Here is a 21,573-nt window from a genome sequence, read left to right as displayed (position 1 = left end):
GTTTGAAGCAAAATACTTAATTCTGTGTCTCAGGTAGACTGTCTGATGAAACTTGCTTTCATATCCCCTTCACCCTAAGAAATAGTGAAAGTGTCTGACTCCAAAATACTCTAATCTTTAAAAGTGGTTACACACAAGATATAAATTCATACTATAGCTAGGAAACATATGTGAATCTCCCAGCATTGTGCCTGGCACATCAGTTATTTAACAACTGTTATTTACATCCCCTTCTTCTCCAGATAAAATTAAACGTTTTTTGTGTGTGTGTTCACTTAAGACAAAATAAGTCAGAATAAAATAGAATTTTTTTTTAATTCTTCTAAAGACATGATATCATTCTTCCCCTTGTTTTTGCCCTTTCGTAATATGCATCTGTGTGCAGAGTCCTATGTAAACGCTCAGTGCTAGAAAGTAGTGACATGTGTACACACGTCTGGAGATTAGCAGCCTAATACTCAGAGTAGATTTGAAATGATGTTAGGAATTCTGTCACCTCTGAGCAGCAACTTCTGATGGAAGCCCCAGAACTGCCATACTTGGTACGATTTTGGTCTACATACGCTGCAGTTTTGCCTCCGCTGATCTGACATCCAAGCATATGACAACATTTTTGCTTCTTTTACAAGATTTCCTGGAGTTTGCACTCGCTTCATGATCTTGGCGGAGATTTTGCTGCTGAAATAACATACAGAGTCCTCACCAAAACGGGGTGTTGCCGAAATGCCAGGAAAGTGCTAGCGTGGGCAAAATCTGCGAGCGACAGTCACCACCTCCTACCTGGCCAACCTTGCCTTCCCATAGTTCCTTAAAGTTTTCAGGGAGAGGTGTTATTTTCCCCCCTAAAATAAAAACAGTTCTAATATTCCCTGATTCTTTCTTAAATTCTATCTTTGGGCAAGATCTGCAACCAAACTTGCTCAAATATGGACCGAAAATCCTTATAGAATATTCCATACAAATTAAAAACCCTGAATGTAACTTACTTTCCTATCTTCAATGCTAAAATTAAAACGTCCCCCATATTAATTTTAACCACGTGCTTTTGTTCTTTAAAATCCATGACCAAAAGATTTTCCTATCTGGTCAACATCAACTTCTTTTCAGAACAGAAGTTGGGCTTTTTTACTTTTTATTATCATCAGGCAGCATTTGAGTCCCTGACTCGCACTTAAAATACTCAAGGTTTAACATGGCCATATTCTTTCCAAAAGCATTGAACTCATGCTTTCACCAATGGATATTTAATATCATCTTTCTATGTGCTCTCTGAGTGCCAAAATGCCGCTCTTAATGCTGGCAATCCAGCCACGGAAAGGACAGTGCCGGTTTTTCAGAGAGCTTCCCTTCCTAGTGAGTGGAAGTAGATAATAAATGCGTAAGTATGTAACCTGGCAGATGGTGGGCGATAAGATCAAGGGCAAGTTCAAAGCACAGGACAGGAAGCAGTGGAGAAGGAGTTATTCCAGATGGGGCCAAGTAAAGTGGCATGCAATCAGATTCCCAAAGGGAATAAGGGAGCAAAGCGTGCAGATACCTGGAAGAGACCATTCCAAGGAGAGATTCTGCAGCAGAAACATACTTAGGGTACATATGGAAAGCAGGTAGACCAGGTGGCTAACGTACACCAACAGGGGAGCAAGTGACAGGGAAGGAGAGACAGTTGGTCTAGGACAAGTATGGCCACTTAGGCCATGACAGTGCCTTCACAAGGAACTCAGAGTGAGTTGAGAAGGCAACAGAGGGCTTGAGGAAGAAGAGTCAGATGATGTGACATCTATTTTAAAGGCTAACCAGCCTGGTACGTGGACAGATCTCAGAACTAAGAATGGAATAAAAAAGGGGCACCCGGGTGGCTCAGTCGGCTGGGCGTCTAACTTCGGCTCAGGTCATGATCTCGCTCATGGGTTAGAGCCCTGCATCAGGCTCTGTGCTGACAGTTCAGAGTCTGGAGGCTGCTTTAGATTCTATGTCTCCCTCTCTCTCTCTGCCCCTCCCCTGATCATGCTTCTCTCCCTCTCCCTCTCTCTCTCTCTCTCTCTCTCTCTCTCTCTCTCAAAATAAAAAAACATTGAAAAATATTTTTTTAAAAAGTGGAATTAAAAAAAAAGAGTAGCTAAGGAGTGTTTCTTAGGGAGCCCGTAGGGGAGGAGATGAGAAATGGTTAGATGAAGGATGTACTTGGGGGTGCCTGCATGTGTCAGTCTGTTAAGCATCCAACTTCAGCTCAGGTCATGATCTCACAGTCTGTGAGTTCGAGCCCCATATCGGGCTCTGTGTTGACAGTGTGGAGCCAGGAGCCTAGAACCTGCTTTGAGTTCTGTGTCTCCCTCTCTCTCTCTGCCCCTCCCCTGCTCACTCGTGCATGCTCTCTCTCTCAAAATAAATAAACACTAAAAAAATTTAAAAACAAAAGGATGCACTTCAATGTATTTCACATCCCACTAGATGTGGGATATGGAGAAAAAAAAAAAAAAAAGAATTCAAAGATGACTCCAAAGGCCTTGGTCTGAGTAACAGACAAAAGCGAGCTGCCATTTACCAAGACGTGGAGTAGGCTGTAGTCGGAGGAAAATCAAGAGTTCAGGGTTGAATACAGTTACATTTGAGTTGCCCATTAGTGATATTAAGTTCAAATGTCAAATAGGTAGTAGAATTTGTGAGAACGGCACGCAGAAGAGGTTTCCAGGCTGGAAAGGAAAACTGAATGCCATTGGGTGACTGTGGAAAGTATCATAATCCAACTGTGCCGGCCAGCTCTTCCTGCAATGACGCTATGTTAAAAAACAAACAAACAAACAAAAAAAACAACACCTCAAAATCATGTGGCATCCAATCAGCAGTCACTTTTCTAGCCTGTAGGTAGGGACGCCTCCACCTCAGGCTGTAGTGTGGCTCGCTTGACTCTAAGCCTTGGGTCAGGTTTACCTTTGATCTGTCTCATTCCAGGACCCACGTTCATAGCTGACGTCATGACCTTACCAAGACGGTCACACCAGAGAGCCACAAGAAATATACGATGCCTTTTAGGGCTTTGTCTCAGAACCTGGGTACCCTAGCACTTCTGCTTACATTCCACTAGCCAAGTGACTTAGTGAAACCCAGTGTCAATACAGCTGAGTAAGATACTTACTTGACCTACAATTGCAGGAAATGCAAAATCACATGGCAAAGGACACATAAATTTCTGACACAGGAAAGGCCTGAAGAATTAACTGGAACAGTAATCCAGTCTACCTTTCCACTCACACTGTAGCCTTAGCTGTAGCTCACAACAAAAGACTTCTCTGAGATCCTGTAATCTTTTAACCCAATGAGTTTCTTCAAATACCTATTTTTGAAAGCCACTTACAAATGTATTTGAGGTAATTATGATTGGATTTCTTTCACTACAGGAAAAACAGGTTGGTATTTTCTAGTAACATGGTATACATCATACATTAAATACCATTTCTTTAAAAAATGTCTTTATCAGGGGCGCCTGGGTGGCGCAGTCGGTTGAGCGTCCGACTTCAGCCAGGTCACGATCTCGCGGTCCGTGAGTTCGAGCCCCGCGTCGGGCTCTGGGCTGATGGTTCGGAGCCTGGAGCCTGTTTCCGATTTTGTGTCTCCCTCTCTCTCTGCCCCTCCCCCGTTCATGCTCTGTCTCTCTCTGTCCCAAAAATAAATTAAAAACGTTGAAAAAAAAATTTAAAAAATAAATAAAAAATGTCTTTATCAGTGCTTCTCAAACTATTTGTGGGGAAGGGATTTTTTTTTTTTATTTCAACAAGGCACAGACCTATAATTTTACAAAACACAATAAAATTAATTGCTAAGACTGCCTTTTTTTTAAAAAGCAAAGACATATAAAATTCAACTCCATGTTTTTAGGAAAGTACTTGGTCACTCCACTATAAGAGTTTCTAAATATTCTCAATTTCTGTACTTGTCTTGCTGAAGATAACAGTTCATAGAATAGCATCAGCCCATGGACCACACTCTGAAAAGCACTGCCCTAAATGATTCTACCACAACCAGACCCCTTTGCCCCAAAATCTTAGTGTCACTAAATAACAGCAGTTGGAACACAAAACTTAGTTGCCAAGGACTTAAAAATGAATTCACTTATACCTAAGTTTACTAAACTATTAATTCAATTTGCCAGGCTCTTTTGGTCCCCAGGATTCCATGCTTCAGTTATTAAGTAAAAAGGAACAAAAGAGGGGGGGAACTCTGTCAAATAGCCATATCCTGCTTTATGATTTTTACTATGTTTTTCTTGATTCTTATGGCAATGCCTTTCAGATTTTCCACCCATGCTGTACACACACAAATTACTAAAATCTCCTGGCCACATCCTGAGGCTACCTTAATTGACTGTTATCAAGCTGTGCTTTTTAAATGTTCCAGCATTTGATCTTTTTAAAATGCTTCTGAGACTTAACTGATGTCAAACTGGCTGGTCTAATTTCCTGCTATGTCTTTAGATCCTTTTTTAAAAAATAATTGGGTGTTGAATTAGGTTTTTTTTTTTCTTCCTTCCTCAAGGGATCACTACTAAATTTAGTTAAGCTCTGACCAACAAAAAAATTCCATTCTGTCCCATTAATTTGCTATACTTGGACTTACTGTCTCTCAAGTCATAAGCTACCTTGGAGTACCCCCCCAAAATTAAGCCAGGTTTACTCAGCCCTAGTGAAAAGGGTCTTTATGGACATGGAAGTATCTAGATGATCTAGATACCACATTTGAGAATGGGATCTGTTGAGCCTTGTCTGCAGCATCCAGGAGTCCTTTGTGTGGTGAAAGAGGAAGACCAAAGGAGTGATGACATTGATTCTAATACTGAAACAATGACTTATTTCTAAAAATGTCCTCAGTATAACATATACCACGCCTGTCGAAGACTCACAACTAGCAACCAAGGCTTCTGGACTATTTCACAGTTGTGAATAGTGAGGGGGCACTCTGAAGTATTCAAGACTGGAGGCATACCTTCCCACTGTGCCTAAGCTTCTTTGTTTTTTCATTATCATAGTTTGTGATTTAAAGCAAAATGAAATTCATCAATACTGATTCGTTCCATGTTCCTTTGGAAACTCTTTCTTTCTAAATAGTAATGAACAGCCTAAGCTCTACTCCTCCAGAACAAGAAATTTATTTCGGGCTGTATCTACGCAATGCCAACAAATCAACTGAGTAACCAATCAAAACTGTTGAAAAGCAAATAAAATCAGTATGCAGTTCAGCTGGATTGTTCAGTCAAGTCAGACAAAAGAGTTGATCCTAGGGACAAATGAGACACAATTTTTAAGACAACTTTAAATTCACGTTTTATCTCCCAGAGAACCTTGCATTAATAAGAACTCAAGTAATTGCTAAAAATATATTAAAAATTGTTTTTAGGGGTGCTTGAGTGGCTCAGTCAGTTGAGTGTCCAACTTCGGCTCAGGTAATGATCTCACGATTCGTGGGTTTGAGCCCCACATCGGGCTTGGGGCTGACAGCTCAGAGCCTGGAGGCTGCTTTGGATTCTGTGTCTCCCTCTCCCTCGGCCCCTCCCCTGCTCGCTTGCTCTCTCTCTCTCTCAAAAAGTAAATAAACATTAAAAAAAATTTTTTAAGTCATTTTAATGTTTCTAAAATGGTGTTTAAAATATTTATCCAGGGGCGCCTGGGTGGCTTAGTCAGTTAAGTGTCCAACTTCAGCTCAGATCATGATCTCGTGGTTTGTGGGTTCAATCAAGCCCGACGTTAGGCTCTGTGCTGACATCTCGAAGCCTGGATCCTGCTTTGGATTCTGTGTCTCCTCCTCTCTCTGCCTCTCCCATGCTCAGTCTCTGTCTCTCAATAATAAATAAACATTTAAAAAAAATTTTAAATATTTATCCAAATAGTGTACTCATAGGTGCAATTTACAGTAAGAAAATATTCAAATGTTTTGTAGAACCCAAATGCTAAGTAGTTGTGTTTTCTCCTCAGCTTTATTTAGAATGATAATTGGAAATGCCAACTCCTCCATATTTCAGCCAGATTTGCCCCCAGAGAGACCCTAGGAATTCTACCTTCTCTCCTCAACCACCCTTGTTCACATTTTGTAGCTCCTAATCCACAGAAGGCATGCTGAGCCATATGGGCCCCTAACACTGCAGATGAACCAAGAAGCTCGAGTTTATAAACTCTTCTCAAAGGAGGCTTTGTGCTAGGTACCACCAAGAAACTCAAAACTGACAGACCATATTTTATTTAAAGTATAATTTGGGGGCACCTGGGTGGCTCAGTCAGGTGAGCATCTGACTCTTGATTTCGGTTCAGGTCGTGATCTCAGGGTCATGGGACCAAGTCCCACATCTGGCTCCAAGCTCAGCAGGGAGCCTGCTTAAGATTCTCCCTCTCTCTCTCTCTCTCTCTCTCTCTCTCTCTCTCCCTGTCTCCCTCTGTTCCTCTCCTCCACTCATGCTCTCTCTCATCAAAACAATAATAATAAAGTATAATTTTATATCCAAAAAATATTACGTAAAGGGCAGACTACAAAATATAAAACAGAAATAATAATCAAAAGTTGTTTAGATGAGGGGCAGCTGGGTGGCTCAGTTGGTTAAGCCTCTGACTTTGACTCAGGTCATGATCTCACAGTTTGTGAGTTTGAGCCCCATGTCAGGCTCTGTGCTGACAGCTCAGAGCCTGAAACCTGCTTCAAATTCTGTGTTTCCCTCTCTCTCTGCACCTCTCCTGCTTGCACTCTGTTTCTGTTTCTCTCTCTCTCTCTCTCTCAAAAATAAGTAAACATTTAAAAAAAATTTTAATAAAAAAATCTGTTGGGATGGTACTATATATTTATACATATATATTTATATAAATTGAGATTTCTGTTACTAGAATATATTAATAGAAGCAACAATAGCTTTCAAGAAAAGATCCCAATAAATCTAAGAATGTTGTTGTATTTGTCTGTTTGGGCTGCCATAACACAATAATACCATAGACTGGGTGGCTTCTACATCAGAAGTTTATTTTCTCACAGTCCTGGGGGCTAGAAATCCAAAATCAAGGTACAGTCAGGTTGGTTTCTATTGAGACCCATCTTCCTAGCTGATAGATGGCCACTTTCTCTCTGCATCCTCATCTGGCCTCTTCTCTATATGAAAAATAGAAAGATCTATGGTGTTTCTTCTTCTTCTTATAAGGATACAATCCTATCAGATGAGGGCCCCACCCTGATTTTATTTAACTTTAATTACCTCCCTACGGAACCTATCTCCATAAACAGTCACCTTGGGGGTCAGGGCATCAATATTCGGAGGAGCAGTGTTGCACAATTCAGTCCATAAAATTTATAAATCATAAAATAAGCATATAGAAACAATGGAAACCTTTATTTAATAAATAATACTCAGAAAACTATGCTTTACTCCACACCAAATTCTAAGCAGATTAAAATTAAACCACAAGGAAGTGTTTATCATAACCAAAGATTCAAATAAAAGGATAAATTATAAATGAAAAGGTCAAAATAGATAAGATTAAGAAAAGTAAAACACCTGTGTACCAATAATGTAACAATATTTAAATAAAAAGGAAAGCGAGAGCTCATGGAGAGACACAGAAAAGAGATATGAGAGATAAATATATATTCTTATACCTTATATACTTATATATAACAAACATAAGGTACCTATAAAATGTTTGAGTGCTAAGAGTTCATTAGAGAGATGCATAATAAAGGAAATACAAGTATGAGACAAACAAGATAAAAATCTATCCTATTTATCAAGCTTAGTGAAAATTAAAGTAATAATTAGTAATACTTTACACCCAATAACCTCCAGAGCTCTTTTTAAAAAATACCTAAATGCTGAGACTAATGCAGGAAACATATTCTAAAGCACTGCTAGAGACTGCAAATTATAGAAGTATTTTAAGAAAGCATTTGGAAAATACATATCAAAAATGTTAAAAATATTTCCCGTCCACTGAAGTCAATAATCCATTATTTGAAACATACTGCTATTAAAAAAAACCCAAGGGGCACCTGGGTGGCTCAGTCGGTTAAGCGTCCGACTTCGGCTCAGGTCATGATCTCACGGTTCGTGAGTTCAAGCCCCGCGTCAGGCTCTGTGCTGATGGCTCAGAGCCTGGAGCCTGTTTCAGATTCTGTGTCTCCCTCTCTCTCTGACCCTCCCCCGTTCATGCTCTGTCTCTCTCTGTCTCAAAAATAAATAAATGTTAAAAAAAAAAAAAAAAACCCAAAAGATATACAATGATATTCCTCACTTCTGAAGCAAACACTGTTCGCTCCCTACCTAACCACCCGTGATGCTTAATTTTATGTATCAACTTGACTGGGCCATGGGGGGCCCATATCTTGGGTCAAACATTATTCTGGGAGTTTCTGTGAGTGTGTTTTTGGAGGAGATTAACATTTAAGGGGCGCCTGGGTGGCTCAGTCGGTTAAGCATCCGACTTTGCCCCAGGTCATAGTGTCATAGTTCATGAGTTTGAGCCCCGTGTCAGGCTCTGTGCTGACAGCTCAGAACCTGGAGTCTGCTTTGGATTCTGTGTCTCCCTCTCTCTCTGCTCCTCCTGAACTCATGCTCTGTCTCTCTCAAAAATGAATAAACATTAAAAAAAATTAATAAGAAAATATTTAAATTGGTAGATTAAGTAGATTGCCCTCCATAATGTGGGTGGGCCTTGTCTAATTAGTGGAAGGCCTGAATAAGACAGAAAGGCTGACCCTGAACCTAGCAAGAGAGAATTCTCCTGCCTGATGGCCTTCATACTAGGACATCAGCTTTTTTCCTTGCCTTCAGACTTGAACTGAAAAATCAGCTCTTCCTGGGTTAGAAACCTGCCAGTCTCCAGAATGGCACGATACCACTGCCCTTTCTGGTTCTGAGACCTTTGGAGTCAGAACTAAACCATCAGCTCTCCTGAGTCTCCAGCTCGCTGACTCACCCTGCAGACCTTGGGACTTGTCCACATCTATAATCAAGTGAGCCAGTTCTTTATACTAAATTATATAGATGGATAATACAGAGGTATATAGATATCTATCTCCCATTGGTTCTGTTCTTCTGGAGAACCGTGACTAATACACCACCATTTCCACTCCCTGTTTGCCAGGTGAAATCTACTATGGTGTGTATGTGGGGGAGGGGGGTTGATGTGCCTAGTCCTAGAACAGAATCATGTCTGCCCAAGTCAATCACTATAATTCTGTTGTTTGCAGAGCTAAGTCTTGTTTAGACAGATCACCTGATTCTGGCTACGAAACAGTGGAGTCTACTGGAAGCTCCTAGGGAAAGGTGAAAAAGAGAACCATAAAGAAAGAGGCCCTTTCTTCTCCCACCCTATTCCCTCTGGCTTGGAGGCTGCCCTGGGATGATGTGACATTTGAAGCAGTGGCAGTCACCTTGTACACATGAGGCACGCAGAGAATTGCAAAGAAAGCTGATGCTGATCCCAAGCACGGCTGTGTAGCCATTAACAGGCCCTGGTTTATGTAAACAGCAAATAATCCTTGTGGCTTAAGCCACGGTTAATGAGGCTTTCTCTTAATTTCAGATTCAAATATCCTAAATTATATCATTTACTTACTTCTTTCCTCACTCGTTTATAATGACCAAAAATATATGGTAATTACCTACATCACATGAGAACAGTAAAGCAAACTCTCATATGTCAACTCAGTGGGAGCTTATCCAGGCATAAAGGATAAACACCACAACCACGCAACAACATGGCAAAGCCCTGTCTCAAGTAAAGGATAATGTTTACAAAATAAGGCTAAATCTTGCTTCATAAAAATAAAATAAATTGGGGATACATATGCAAGCATAATGTTAAATGTAAAAACACTATTGTAGAGTGTTATGGATTATAAAATACCGCTTAAATACATTTTGTTCAAGCACACATATGTATTGAATAGAGAGTCCTAAACCATAAAAGCGTAATAGTATGATTTGGAAAGATGCCAAATTCATATTAGATTCGCCTCTAGGAAGAGTTCAAAGGGACTGGATCAGAGGGTCAGAAACAAAATTATCTATTGTTTATTTCTCTAAAAAGGAACACATTTTAAGCAAACATCATGAGCGCTATCATTTATTCATTTTAAATAGTAGATACAGGTGTTAGTTATATTTTGTCCTTTTCTCTATTAAATGTTGCATAAACTAAATGCAATGCATACAGATATAGATAAGCAAACATAAATAGCTTTTAAGAGTATTGCAATGGAAAAAATTATTTCTTTTCATTTCCTAATATTAAAAAATATTAACTACAAGCTATTTCTAAAGTGTGATTCAAAACCTGTACAGGTCGTGTAGCTGAAAAGGCACGGAGCTGATTGTGAAGTGACTTATTTTCTAGGTCTTACTCTGCCCTTGTGTGACTGTAGTCATTATACCACTTTTGGAGAGAACAGGAAGTAATTCAATCTTAAGAGAAAAGGAATCCACCACAAAGTAAAGGCTATAGCTGAACAAAGTGCAAAGAGGGACTTAAAGCACTTTCAGAGCTCCTTCTTGCCCCCCTCTCTCTCTCCCTCTCTTCCACCCCTCCCCCAAATTCCTCCCTGCTCTATCTAGTGCATGTACTGGCACGCTCAAACTTGTGTGTTTGTGCTGCTCTTTTCAGTCTCCAGACAGGCTTCTTTTGCTTCTTTGATCCATGTGAACCGAAGACATTATTACAGCTTAAACAGGAGGGAGGTTAGGGAGGCAAGTTTCCAACATGAGGGGAAAAAATTGGTATTCCCTTAAAAAGAAAACATCAATGGGACTTGATCCCTAGTAATCTCATTAAAATAATTCCAAGATTTTGGAATGCTGTTGGAAATGCTGCTTCTATTTCTTCCTTGGGGGTGGGACGGGGTGAGAGAGAGGGTCACAGAGCTTTGTAAAGGTACTGAAAAGAACTGCAAAAGAGAAACCGAGATTTTGTTTACGGAACATCTCAAACTTATCTGACCCTGGCCTGATTTTTGGAGGAACACCTACTACCTGAAGACACTCGAGAAACCACTGCACTTTAATATATGTATAAGCCTACACTTCATAAGCACTACATGTCTGTGGGAAATAGAATCCTTAAGAAAATAATTAACTGCGCCATAAATAATTTATGTTAATAATTGCTCTCTGTCATATACTGAAGTCTCTGAAAAACCAAATTGCCCAAATAACTGCTCTTCTGAATCTGGGGGAATTTAGGATAAACTTTTATTGGTATAAAGCTCCCCATATCTTTGCTACCTTTTCTAATAACACTGCTCTGTTATTGTTGGTAAAATTATAAAGAACCCTGAGATGGATTTCCATCCACTGTCCAATAAAGAGGTTTCAGACAGGAACTAAATGCAGGAACTAGAACCAGGCAGAAGTTTCTCAGTGGGGTTGATGCAGAATTTAGACTTTAGAGCACCTATTGATATTAACTGCAGATTCCACGGTTAAATAACAATGTCCTTTTGGATCTTTCATTTACTGTCAGGTTTATATTTAAAACTTATATAGAGCATCCACATCTTGCACGTGATGAATCAATGTAGACTTTAGCTCTGCCTTGCACGAGTGGCCAACCAATACATTTCGCTCTTTATTCCTAGGGGGAGTCTCCAGTCGCTAACTTTATTACAACACTTTATTGAAAATGTGTAATTTCAGTTCCAAGTTTCAAATTGTGTTTTATTAGTAAGAATTATTTGCTGTTCCCTAGAAAGTGATTTGAAGCCTGAGATAATTATAGAATCACAGAACTATAAAGCACATCCAGAGGTCACCTAGCCCATATTCTACTCTCGGAGCAGACCTATGCCTTAGCTAAGCAAAGCATTTTTCTAGACATTGTGCCCCAGAGAAAATGATTATATATTTCCCAGATGTGGTTTAAACCCATGGTTAAAAATCCTGACCAATAGTTATGGTCCATCTTCATAATGGGAAGTGTTAAAAAAAAAAAAGAAGAAGAAGAAGAAGCCCTGCAATGGAATGTAAGACCCCTTGCCTTACCCCAATCTCTCCTTCCTACCAATCTAAGGGCTTAAGAGTCCGTATTACTGATTCAGCACTTGGATTGTCTGGGCTCTTCTTTCAGGAGTCAAATTCACTAATCTAAAATGTACTTTCATTTACTTGCCACTCAAGCTCTCTCTTCCTACAGGTATCTCTGGTTTGTCAATAATGTTACCATTTTCTTGATCACCCAAGCTTAAACTTTCAAGTCATACAGGATTCCTCCCTTTCCCCCCACCCCGGCCACACATCCAATGGGTAACTGTCTTATGATGCCTGTCTATCCCCAGTGTGCGTCTCCTGGCTACATCCATTTCCATTTCTATTGAGGCTGACCCTACCACAGTCCAACTCCCTACAGCTTCTCATCTGCTACTCACCTTGTAAAACTTCCTAATTGGTGCTTACATCAGTTGCAGATTGAATTCAGCTACACAGAACACAAACCTTTGCCGTATATTCAGCATCTCAGGGAAAAAAAACTGGAAGTTATTCTTCTCTCATGTAACAACAGGGCCGACAGCAGGCAGTGTGGGAAAGCCCAAGATATTGCTGGCTTTCCATACCTATATTCTCAGGGCCTTCAGCAACCCTATTGCCTAAAGCTACCTCCTACTCTTAAAAGAGCGTTCTTGGAAGACTCAACCCTATGACTTCAACTTCTATTTCATTGGCCAAAACTAAACAATGCCACCCTTTATTTCAAAATAATATGTGGCAAATACAGCTGCTTTTTTTTTCCTTTTCTGTGGTTGCATGACCATTCCCCCAAAACCAGAGTCCTGTAACAAAGAAGGTGGATGACAATTAAGTAGATTGGAAGACTCTGCAATGGCATCCCAGCCTTCAGACTTGCCAGGAACAACCTGAACCCAATTGTGAGATCAATCTTTCCACAGCACAATTCTATGTCAAAGCTTGTCAAAACCATCCAGTGCCTAAAGTCCAAGTTTTCTGAACTACCAATCAAAAGCTGAAATCATCAGGTCCCAGGCTATTTTCCCATGATTCCATTCCAGTAACCTTATACTGAAATTAAACTGAACCACTTGCTGTTATGGGCTCCATCACTTCAGGGCATCTGGAATGCCCCCTCTGCTGCCATTTTCACGTCTTCAATGGTCAGCTAAATCTCATCTGTTCTGAGTTCCTGATCACTCCTCTTCCACTTGCCTCTAATGAATGTCTAATCATAATACTGCAGAGTTGTATTTCACACATCTCTTAAATTCTTTATGTATGTTACCTTGTTTCGTACTAACATCCCCTGGAAAGTAAGTTTCCATTATCCCCATTTTGCAGAGGAGGCACTGGAGGATCACCTAAGAAACTTGCTCAAGTTCACACTGCTAGTAAAATAAGAGTAGTCAAATTTAGGCCCATGTGGGAGGCCAATCTTGGGTTCTTCCCATTCCATCAGGCTGACACCCTCTACCAAATTTATGGTCTGACATTCTCTACAGTTCCTTTTATTACAAGGAGCATATTAAATTGATCTTCCTAGTCCCTATACCTAGAAAAAGCAGCATCCCCATCATAAACTGCATGTCCTCTTAAAAATAAAAGGCAGGGGCACCTGGGTGGCTCAGTCCATTAAGCATCCAACTCTTGATCAGGGATTAGATCATGATCTCATGCTTTGTGAGTTTGAGCCCCACATCAGGCTCTCTGCATCATCAGTGCAGAGGCTGCTTGGGACTCTGTCTCTTCTTCTCTCTGCCCCTCCCCCACTTGTGCTAGGGTGCTCGTTCACGCTCTCTCTCTCAAAATAAATAAATATACGTAAATTTTTTTTAATAAATAAAAATTAAAAAATAAAAGGCAAGTATCTCTAAATATTTATTGGAGTATCTGACACTGCTTTGAGGACACCTTCATCCCTACATCAACCTGTGTTTAATCTACTTCTATAAGTCTGTATTTATGTATTATGAATTCTCTTCTCAGAAAACATTATAAATAGCACTCTTTGTTTTTTAAAGGCATAGTACCATGAAGATTTTTTTATTGAGAAAGTTTACAAACTTACAGAAAAATAGAGCATATAATGAATCCTATAAGCTCAATGCCAACATTTAACCATTTTTTACAGTTTGCAATATTTGCTTCATGTATTGCTTTGCTGTTTGTTATTTTATAAAGTAAATAATAGATATGATGACATTACTCCCTTATGTACTTAAGTTTGCAGTCCTTAGAACAGTAAGAATACTTCTCTATAATCACAATACCATTAGCACATTCACCAAAATCCACAAGAACTTAATTAAAACGAATAGCTAGTATGCATTAAATTTCCACAGTTTTTCAAAAACAGTGGTTTGATAGAACCAGGGTTCAAAGAAGTACCATTTTTTTTCTGTTTGTTTTGTTTTGTTGGTTCTATTCTTTCCCTCATTCTTCTCATGACAATGACTTATTGAAGAGATCAGGCCAATTTTCCTTCCAAGTGTCCCACTTCCTACACACTTCTGATTGCTTCCTCTTTTAAATTGTGTGCCCTATAAACCAGAATTTAGGTCTAAAGTCTTCATTCAATTCAGGTTACACATCTGTGGCAAGAATGCATGAATTCAGTGTTTATTAGAAAATGGGCAGAGAAAACCACAGATCTGCCACAAGCAAAGTACTATATTGAACAAAATTTCGTTATGTTAGCTCTTCTTCAAGAATCTATGAAGATAATAGTAGGAAACAAGTGGGAATGATGGGAAATGCTTTAATTCAATTAGGGCACTGCCTTTATCTTTTTGCTGTGTGAACAGAACTTCTGAGAACGCATGTGTATTTTCCAAGCATTGCACCATACCATAGATCTCAATCTTATCTGCTCTCCTCTCTAACAAGTTGCCTCAAAGAAAAATAAAAGGGAAAAGGGGGGAAAGAAAACAAAATTCCCATCAAGTATTATCTTCCCATGTGATCATTTATGACAGCTTGAGAATGAAATTGAGCCTAAACTGCCAACAGCTATATTTTCATAAGTGAAGGCCCCACACTGATTGCCAGTGGTAAAACAGTACAATAAAAAAAGGAAAACAATGTGAACTACTCACACAACACCAAGCAGCTTTTCCAGTTTGCTTTGTTTAGTCTCTCTTTCAGTGTTGTGGAAACGACACTTCAGTTCTAGTTGAGGGGGTTCTTTTATTACAACACAATGCAATTTTTTTCATGGTCACTTGTGCATAAATAGTAGTCTGCAATCTTTTAAAGATATATTACCCACACTCCAGATATAGCATTACTAATATCCAAGTGAGAAACAAGTGAAGGGCTTAGCACATAAAAGTCTGACTTGTGACCAGAAGCTGGCTGACCATCAAGGGGCCACAATGGGGTTCTGAGTGCAGAAGGCCTTCTATTTCATAGAAGGAATGTTGCTTTTGATATTGTGACCTAATCTGTTATTCGATGTTCTGTAACATACCAATTACTTGGGATATCAATACCACACCGAATTATAATAGCTAACGTTGATCTAGAGGTACTATATACTGGGCTATCGACTTAGTGCTTTGTGAGCATGACATCACACCTCAATCCTCAAAAGAATCTCCAGGCAATTATGCAACAGATAGTATTATTGCGCTCTTTTTGCTGATAAAGAATTTGGGACTTGTGAACTCATAGAAACAGACAGTAGAATGGTGGTTGCCAGGGTTGAGGAGTTGGAGAAATGGAAACAGGTTGGTCAAAGAGTACAAAGTTCCAGTTGCAACAAGAGGAAGTTTTAAGGATCTAATGTCCACCACTGGTGACTGTAACTAAAAATGCTGACTGCATATTGAAAGTTGCCTAGAGACTAGATCTTAAGTATTCTCGCACACAAAACAATGTAAATGTGGATGAATGAGGTGTTCATTTGATTATAGTAAATATTTTGCAATGTGTGCAATACAATCACACTGTATACTTTGAATATATACAATTTTATCTGTCAACTACACCTCAATAAAGCTGCAGGTAAAAAAGAAACTAGGACTTGAAAAGTTTAGGAGTCAAGCTCATATGACCCCAAAGACTGTGCTGGTAAAACTCCTCACAATTTCTCCCGTAAGTGGTATCATAGAGAGAGGAGAATATGAACACTGCTTTAGGTCTAAAAAGGTGTCAGCTATGGGGTCTCCTGAGACTAAAAAGATAATGAGCCATCCTGTCTCCTTCCCATACATACTTAGTTGACCTTCATCAATGGATCATCACCTCCACAGTTAGATACTAAAAATGGACAAACTAAATACATACAGCAAAGGTGGAGTTAACTGGGGTATTTTTCATCAGGAAATGTAAATGGAATATATCGTAAACCAGGATAACCCAAAGTCAGCAAATTCTCTTGACAGAATCACTGCAATGCTTACTCGCCAGTTCCCATTCAATCATCACCTAAATTTAGGAACCACAGAAGAGGAAGGAAAAGTTGGGGCATAGAGACAGACAGTAAAGTATACCCAAGCAAAAAGGTAACTTCTATTTCCAATAATAGGATAATTGAAATAACCAAAAAGTTGAAAGCTATGGAAAAACTTTAAGTTTACAGATACAATACAATATCTTTTTAAGTACACAGTTGAATTCACTCACCTACACACACACACACACACACACACACACACACACACGAAATATGTAAGAAAAATCTCCAGTAGAAACACATAAATAGCACTAATCAGCAGAGCCTACATCTGTAGATGTTTGGGGATGGGAAAGGACATCAGATGTCAGTTTCAGTAAACAGGCTGAATTTTAGAGGCCACATGGAAATAGGATATAAGACCTTGGGACATCAAAAAGTAGTTACAGCTGAGAATTTCATCTAAAGCTAGCAGCTCAGAACTCACAGAGTATACACTTTCACTTAAAAGATGAGCTTGGGGCACCTGGGTGGCTCAGTCGGTTAAGCGTGCGACTTTGGCACAGGTCATGGTGTAACAGTTCGTGAGTTCAAGCCCCACGTCGAGCTCTGTGCTGACAGCTCAGAGCCTGGAGCCTGCTTCATATTCTGTGTCTTCCTCTCTCTCTCTGTCCCTCCCCCAACTCATACTCTGTCTCTCCCTCAAAAATAAATAAAACATTTAAAACATTTAAAAAAAAAGATGAGCTTAGCAAAAGACTGTACACTGAAGGAAAAAGGATCAGTAAACCTGAAGACAAGTTATAATAAATTATTTAAACTGAATCATAGAGGAAAAAGATTGAACTTAAGACAGGATCAGTGAACTCTGAGGATAATAACAAGATATCCAGTATACATTTAATTACTAGTTCCAGAGAAAAAGGAGAAAAAGAATAGAGCAAAAAAATTATTTTAAGAAATTATGCAAATTTTCCAAAGATGATGAAAAACAATAACCTAGAGATTCAAGAAGCTAAACTAATCCCAAACAGAATACAGTACAACCTTGGATTGTGAGTAACTTGTTCTGCAAGTGTTCAAAAGATGAGCAAACATTTCTAAAAACTTTAACTACTTTAAATGAGCAATGTCTTGCAATACAAGTAGTATGTGATGCTGAATGCCACATGGTCACAACTGAGCCAATGGTTGGTTTCTCTCTCTCTCTCTCTCTCTCTCTCTCTCTCTCTCTCTCTCTCCCTCTCCCTCTCAGTCTCTCTACTTTTCTGTGGGATTGTGGGTGATCATCTCCCATTCTTGGATGCTCAGTCGCAGGCCACGGTGTTTGGCAGAAATGAGTGATTTTTCAGAACGTTGGAAGGTGCCCACAATGGCACTAATATAATTTTGTCACTTCAAAGCACTGATGGGGAGGGAGCCAAGATGGCGGAACAGCATGGAAGTTTTTTGTGGGTCTCAAGTCCATGAAATACAGCCAGACCAACATTAAACCATCCTGCACACCTAGAAAACTGATCTAAGGAAAAACACAACAATCTGCACAACCCGAACCACAGAATTCAGCAGGTATGTGGCATGCAGAGATGAACTGGGGAAGGGAGAAGTCGCAAAGGGCAAGGGGTCACCTTTGCAGGCACAGAGAGGACAGAGGGTGGGGGGAATATGGGAAAAGCACCCCTCCCCAAAAGCAGCCGGAGAGAAAGTGGAGAATTGGAAACACCCGCAGGCACTAAACTAAAAAGGGAGAAAGGAGAAAGGAGAGAGTTTAAATTCCATTAAGACTGTTAACAAGGGGGAGAGCAGAGTCTGCAACTCCATAGCTCAATACCTGGAGGTGCTCTCGTGGGAAGGGCGATCCCCAGGAGCAGAGTGGGGTCCGGGAGGTTCTTAAGCCACACAGGGAAAAGCGGTTCCACTGCTGGAAAGACATTTGGTAGAGACTGCGAGGCAACCTGGGCCCAGCAGACCCCAGTAAACAGCCACATTCACAGGTGCTGGAACAAGGTCGTTGAGGGTGAAGCCTGGTGCCAGATGTGTGTTGCGATTTTCCATAATCCCTGAAACGCTGCTGCTACACTAGCTCGAGAACTGTTTCTGGGCACCGGCGGCAGCAGCAGGGTCCAGCAAGCATTCGTGGGTGTAGCCGATATTCAGCCACTGCTCGGTGAGACCCTCCAGCGGAGGGGCGGAACAGGTCAAACCTGCAGTCCCTCAGAAGTAAGGGGCCGGGGAAAACAGCCGCATCTGAGACAAAACTCGGGAGGGAGGTACTGCCTGGGCTGTAGACAGAGGACAGGTGCGCGATTGCTGAGTGGGGAGAAGAGTTGTGATACTAGAGACTGGGTAGCTGGGTGATGCTATTTTCACGGCTCCCACGCATGGGCATACCCATCTATGAGCGCCACAACAACCCACCCCAGTAGGCTAGCAGCACCATCTAGTGGAGAATGGAGCCATTACATTAAGCCCCACCCATTTGGGCCAACCTCCCTCTTCAAGAACAGAAGTCTCACCGCCTGCTTAGGTTTTGGACTATAAAGTGCTTCATAGTCTGACTTCTAAGGGAAAACAAAGTAATTTCAGTTGTACTTCAATCTGTTAACAAGTCCATCTATTCAATTTTTTTTCTTTTTAACTTTTCTTCTTCATGAATAAAGACAAAAAAATCATTTTTATTTTCAATTTTTATTAAAAATATTTTTCTTTACTTTTTTACTATATTTCTTAGTTTATGTAAATTTTTTCAAATTCTATTTTACTTCCATGTTATTTTAGTCTACTACACTGTACTCAGTTTTTCAAATTTTCAAATGATTTCCTTTTTTTTTTTTCTTTTTCATTCCTTTTTTCTTGAATACAAAAAGAAAAAATTCATTTTTATTTTTATTTATTAAAAATATTTTCCTTTAATTTTTTTGTCTACTCTATTCTTTACTTACATGTAAGTTTTTTCAAATTCTATTTTACTCCCATCATCTCATATCAGTCGGCTTCAGTATATCCATTTTTTTCAAATTTTCATATCATTTCCTTTATTTTATTTCTCCTTTTTTCTCTAATCTATCAAACAATTTTCAACACCCAGACCAAAACACACCTAGGATCTAGCATCATTTATTCGATTTCGTGTGTGTGTGTGTTTAATTTTTTTTAATTTTAGGGTTTTTTTCTAATTTTTTCTACCTCATTAATTCTTTTTCACCCTTCAAAATGACAAAACGAAGGCATTCACCCCAAAAGAAAGAGCAAGAAGAAACCACAGCCAGGGATTTAACCAACACAGATACAACAAGATGTCTGAACCAGAATTTAGAATCACAGTAACAATACCAAATGGAGTCGAAAAACTAGTCAGGACGAAATAAAAAATGCTATACCTGAGCTGCAATCATGGAGGGATGCCACAGCGGCAAGGATAGATGAGGCAGAACAGAGAACAAGTGACATAGAGGACAAAATTATGGAGAATAATGAAGCAGAAAAAAGAGGGAGATTAAGGTAAAGGAGACAATTTAAGAATTAGAGAAATCATTGACTCATTAAAAAGGAACATCAGAATCATAGGGGTCCCAGAAGAGGAAAAGAGAGAGAAAGGGGTAGAAGGGTTATGTGAGCAAATCATAGCAGAAAATTTTCCTAACCTGGGGAAAGACACAGACATCAAAATCCAGGAAGCACAGAGGACTCCCATTACAATCAACAAAAACTGACCATCAACAAGGCATATCATAGTCAAATTCACAAAATACTCAGACAAGGAGAGAATCATGAAAGCAGCAAGGGAAAAACAGTCCTTAACCTACAAGGGAAGACAGATCAGGATAGCAGCAGCCCTATCCACAGAAATTGGCAGGCCAGAACGGAGTGGCAGGATATATTCAATGTGCTGAATCAGAAAAATATGCAGCCAAGAATTCTTTATCCAGCAAGGCTGTCATTCAAAATAGAAGAGAGATAAAAAGTTTCCCAGACAATCAAAAATTAAAGGAATTTGTGACCACTAAACCAGCCCTGCAAGAAATTTTAAGGGGGACTCTCTGAGGGGAGAAAAGATGAAAATATAAATAAATAAATAAATAAATAAATAAATAAATAAATAAGTAAATAAATAAATACCAAAAGCAACAAAGATTAGAAAGGACCAGAGACCACCACCAGAAACTCCAACACTACAAGCAACATAATGGCAATAAATTCCTATCTTTCAGTACTCACTCTAAACGTCAATGGACTCAATGCTCCGATCAAAAGACAGAGGGTAACAGAATGGATAAGAAAACAAGATCCATCTATATGCTGTTTACGAGAGACCCACTTTAGACCTAAAGACACCTTCAGATTGAAAGTAAGGGGATGGAGAACCATCTACCATGTAATGGTAAACAAAAGAAAGCCAGAGTAGCCATACTTATATCAGACAATCTAGACTTTAAATAAAGACTGTATCAAGAGATGCAGAAGGGCATTATATCATAATCAAGGGGTCTATCCACCAAGAAGACCTAACAATTGTAAACATTTATGCACCAAATGTGATAGCACCCAAATATATAAATCAATTAATGACAAATATAAAGAAACTCATTGATAGTAATACCATAAGAGTAGAAGACCTCAACACCCCCACTCACAGCAATGGACAGATCATCTAATCAAAACTCAACAAGGAAACAATGGCTTTGAATGACATACTGGACCAGATGGACTTAACAGATAAATTCAGAACATTTCATCCTAAAGCAGCGGAATATACATTCTTCTCCAGTGCACATGGAACATTCTCTTGAATAGACAACATACTGGGACACAAATCAGCCCTCAACAAGTACAAAAAGACTGAGATCATACCGTGCATATTTTCACACCACAACACTATGAAACTCGAAATCAACCACAAGAAAAAATTTGGAAAGGTAACAAATACTTGGAGACTGAAGAACATCCTACTAAAGAATGAATGGGCCAAATAAAGTTAAAGAGGAAATTAAAAAGTATATGGAAGCCAATGAAAATGATAACACCACAACCCAAAACCTCTGGGACATAGCAAAGGCAGTCATAAGAGGAAAGTATATAGCAATCCAGGCCTTCCTAAAGAAGGAAGAAAGATCTCAGATACACAACCTAACCTTACGCATTTAGGCATAAGGAGCTGGAAAAAGAACAGCAAATAAAACCCAAAACCAGAAGAAGACAGGAAATAATAAAG

The 21,573-nt window shown here is 39.5% G+C and overlaps 1 long non-coding RNA gene across 1 annotated transcript in view; it reads right to left on the bottom strand.

Moving 5' to 3' along the window:
• Nucleotides 1–15,279, bottom strand: part of LOC132663593 (uncharacterized) — a 208,184-nt gene extending 192,905 nt beyond the window's left edge. Inside the window, exon 1 of the long non-coding RNA XR_009603152.3 lies at nucleotides 15,061–15,279. This is a non-coding gene — a long non-coding RNA (uncharacterized LOC132663593). The remainder of the gene's footprint in view (nucleotides 1–15,060) is intronic.
• Between the last annotated feature and the right edge of the window lie 6,294 nt (nucleotides 15,280–21,573).

This window comes from Panthera onca, chromosome D4, assembly GCF_046562875.1.
Source record: "Panthera onca isolate mPanOnc1 chromosome D4, mPanOnc1 haplotype 2, whole genome shotgun sequence".
Classification (NCBI taxonomy): Eukaryota; Metazoa; Chordata; class Mammalia; order Carnivora; family Felidae; genus Panthera; species Panthera onca.
This window is presented reverse-complemented; position numbering and strand designations above follow the sequence as displayed.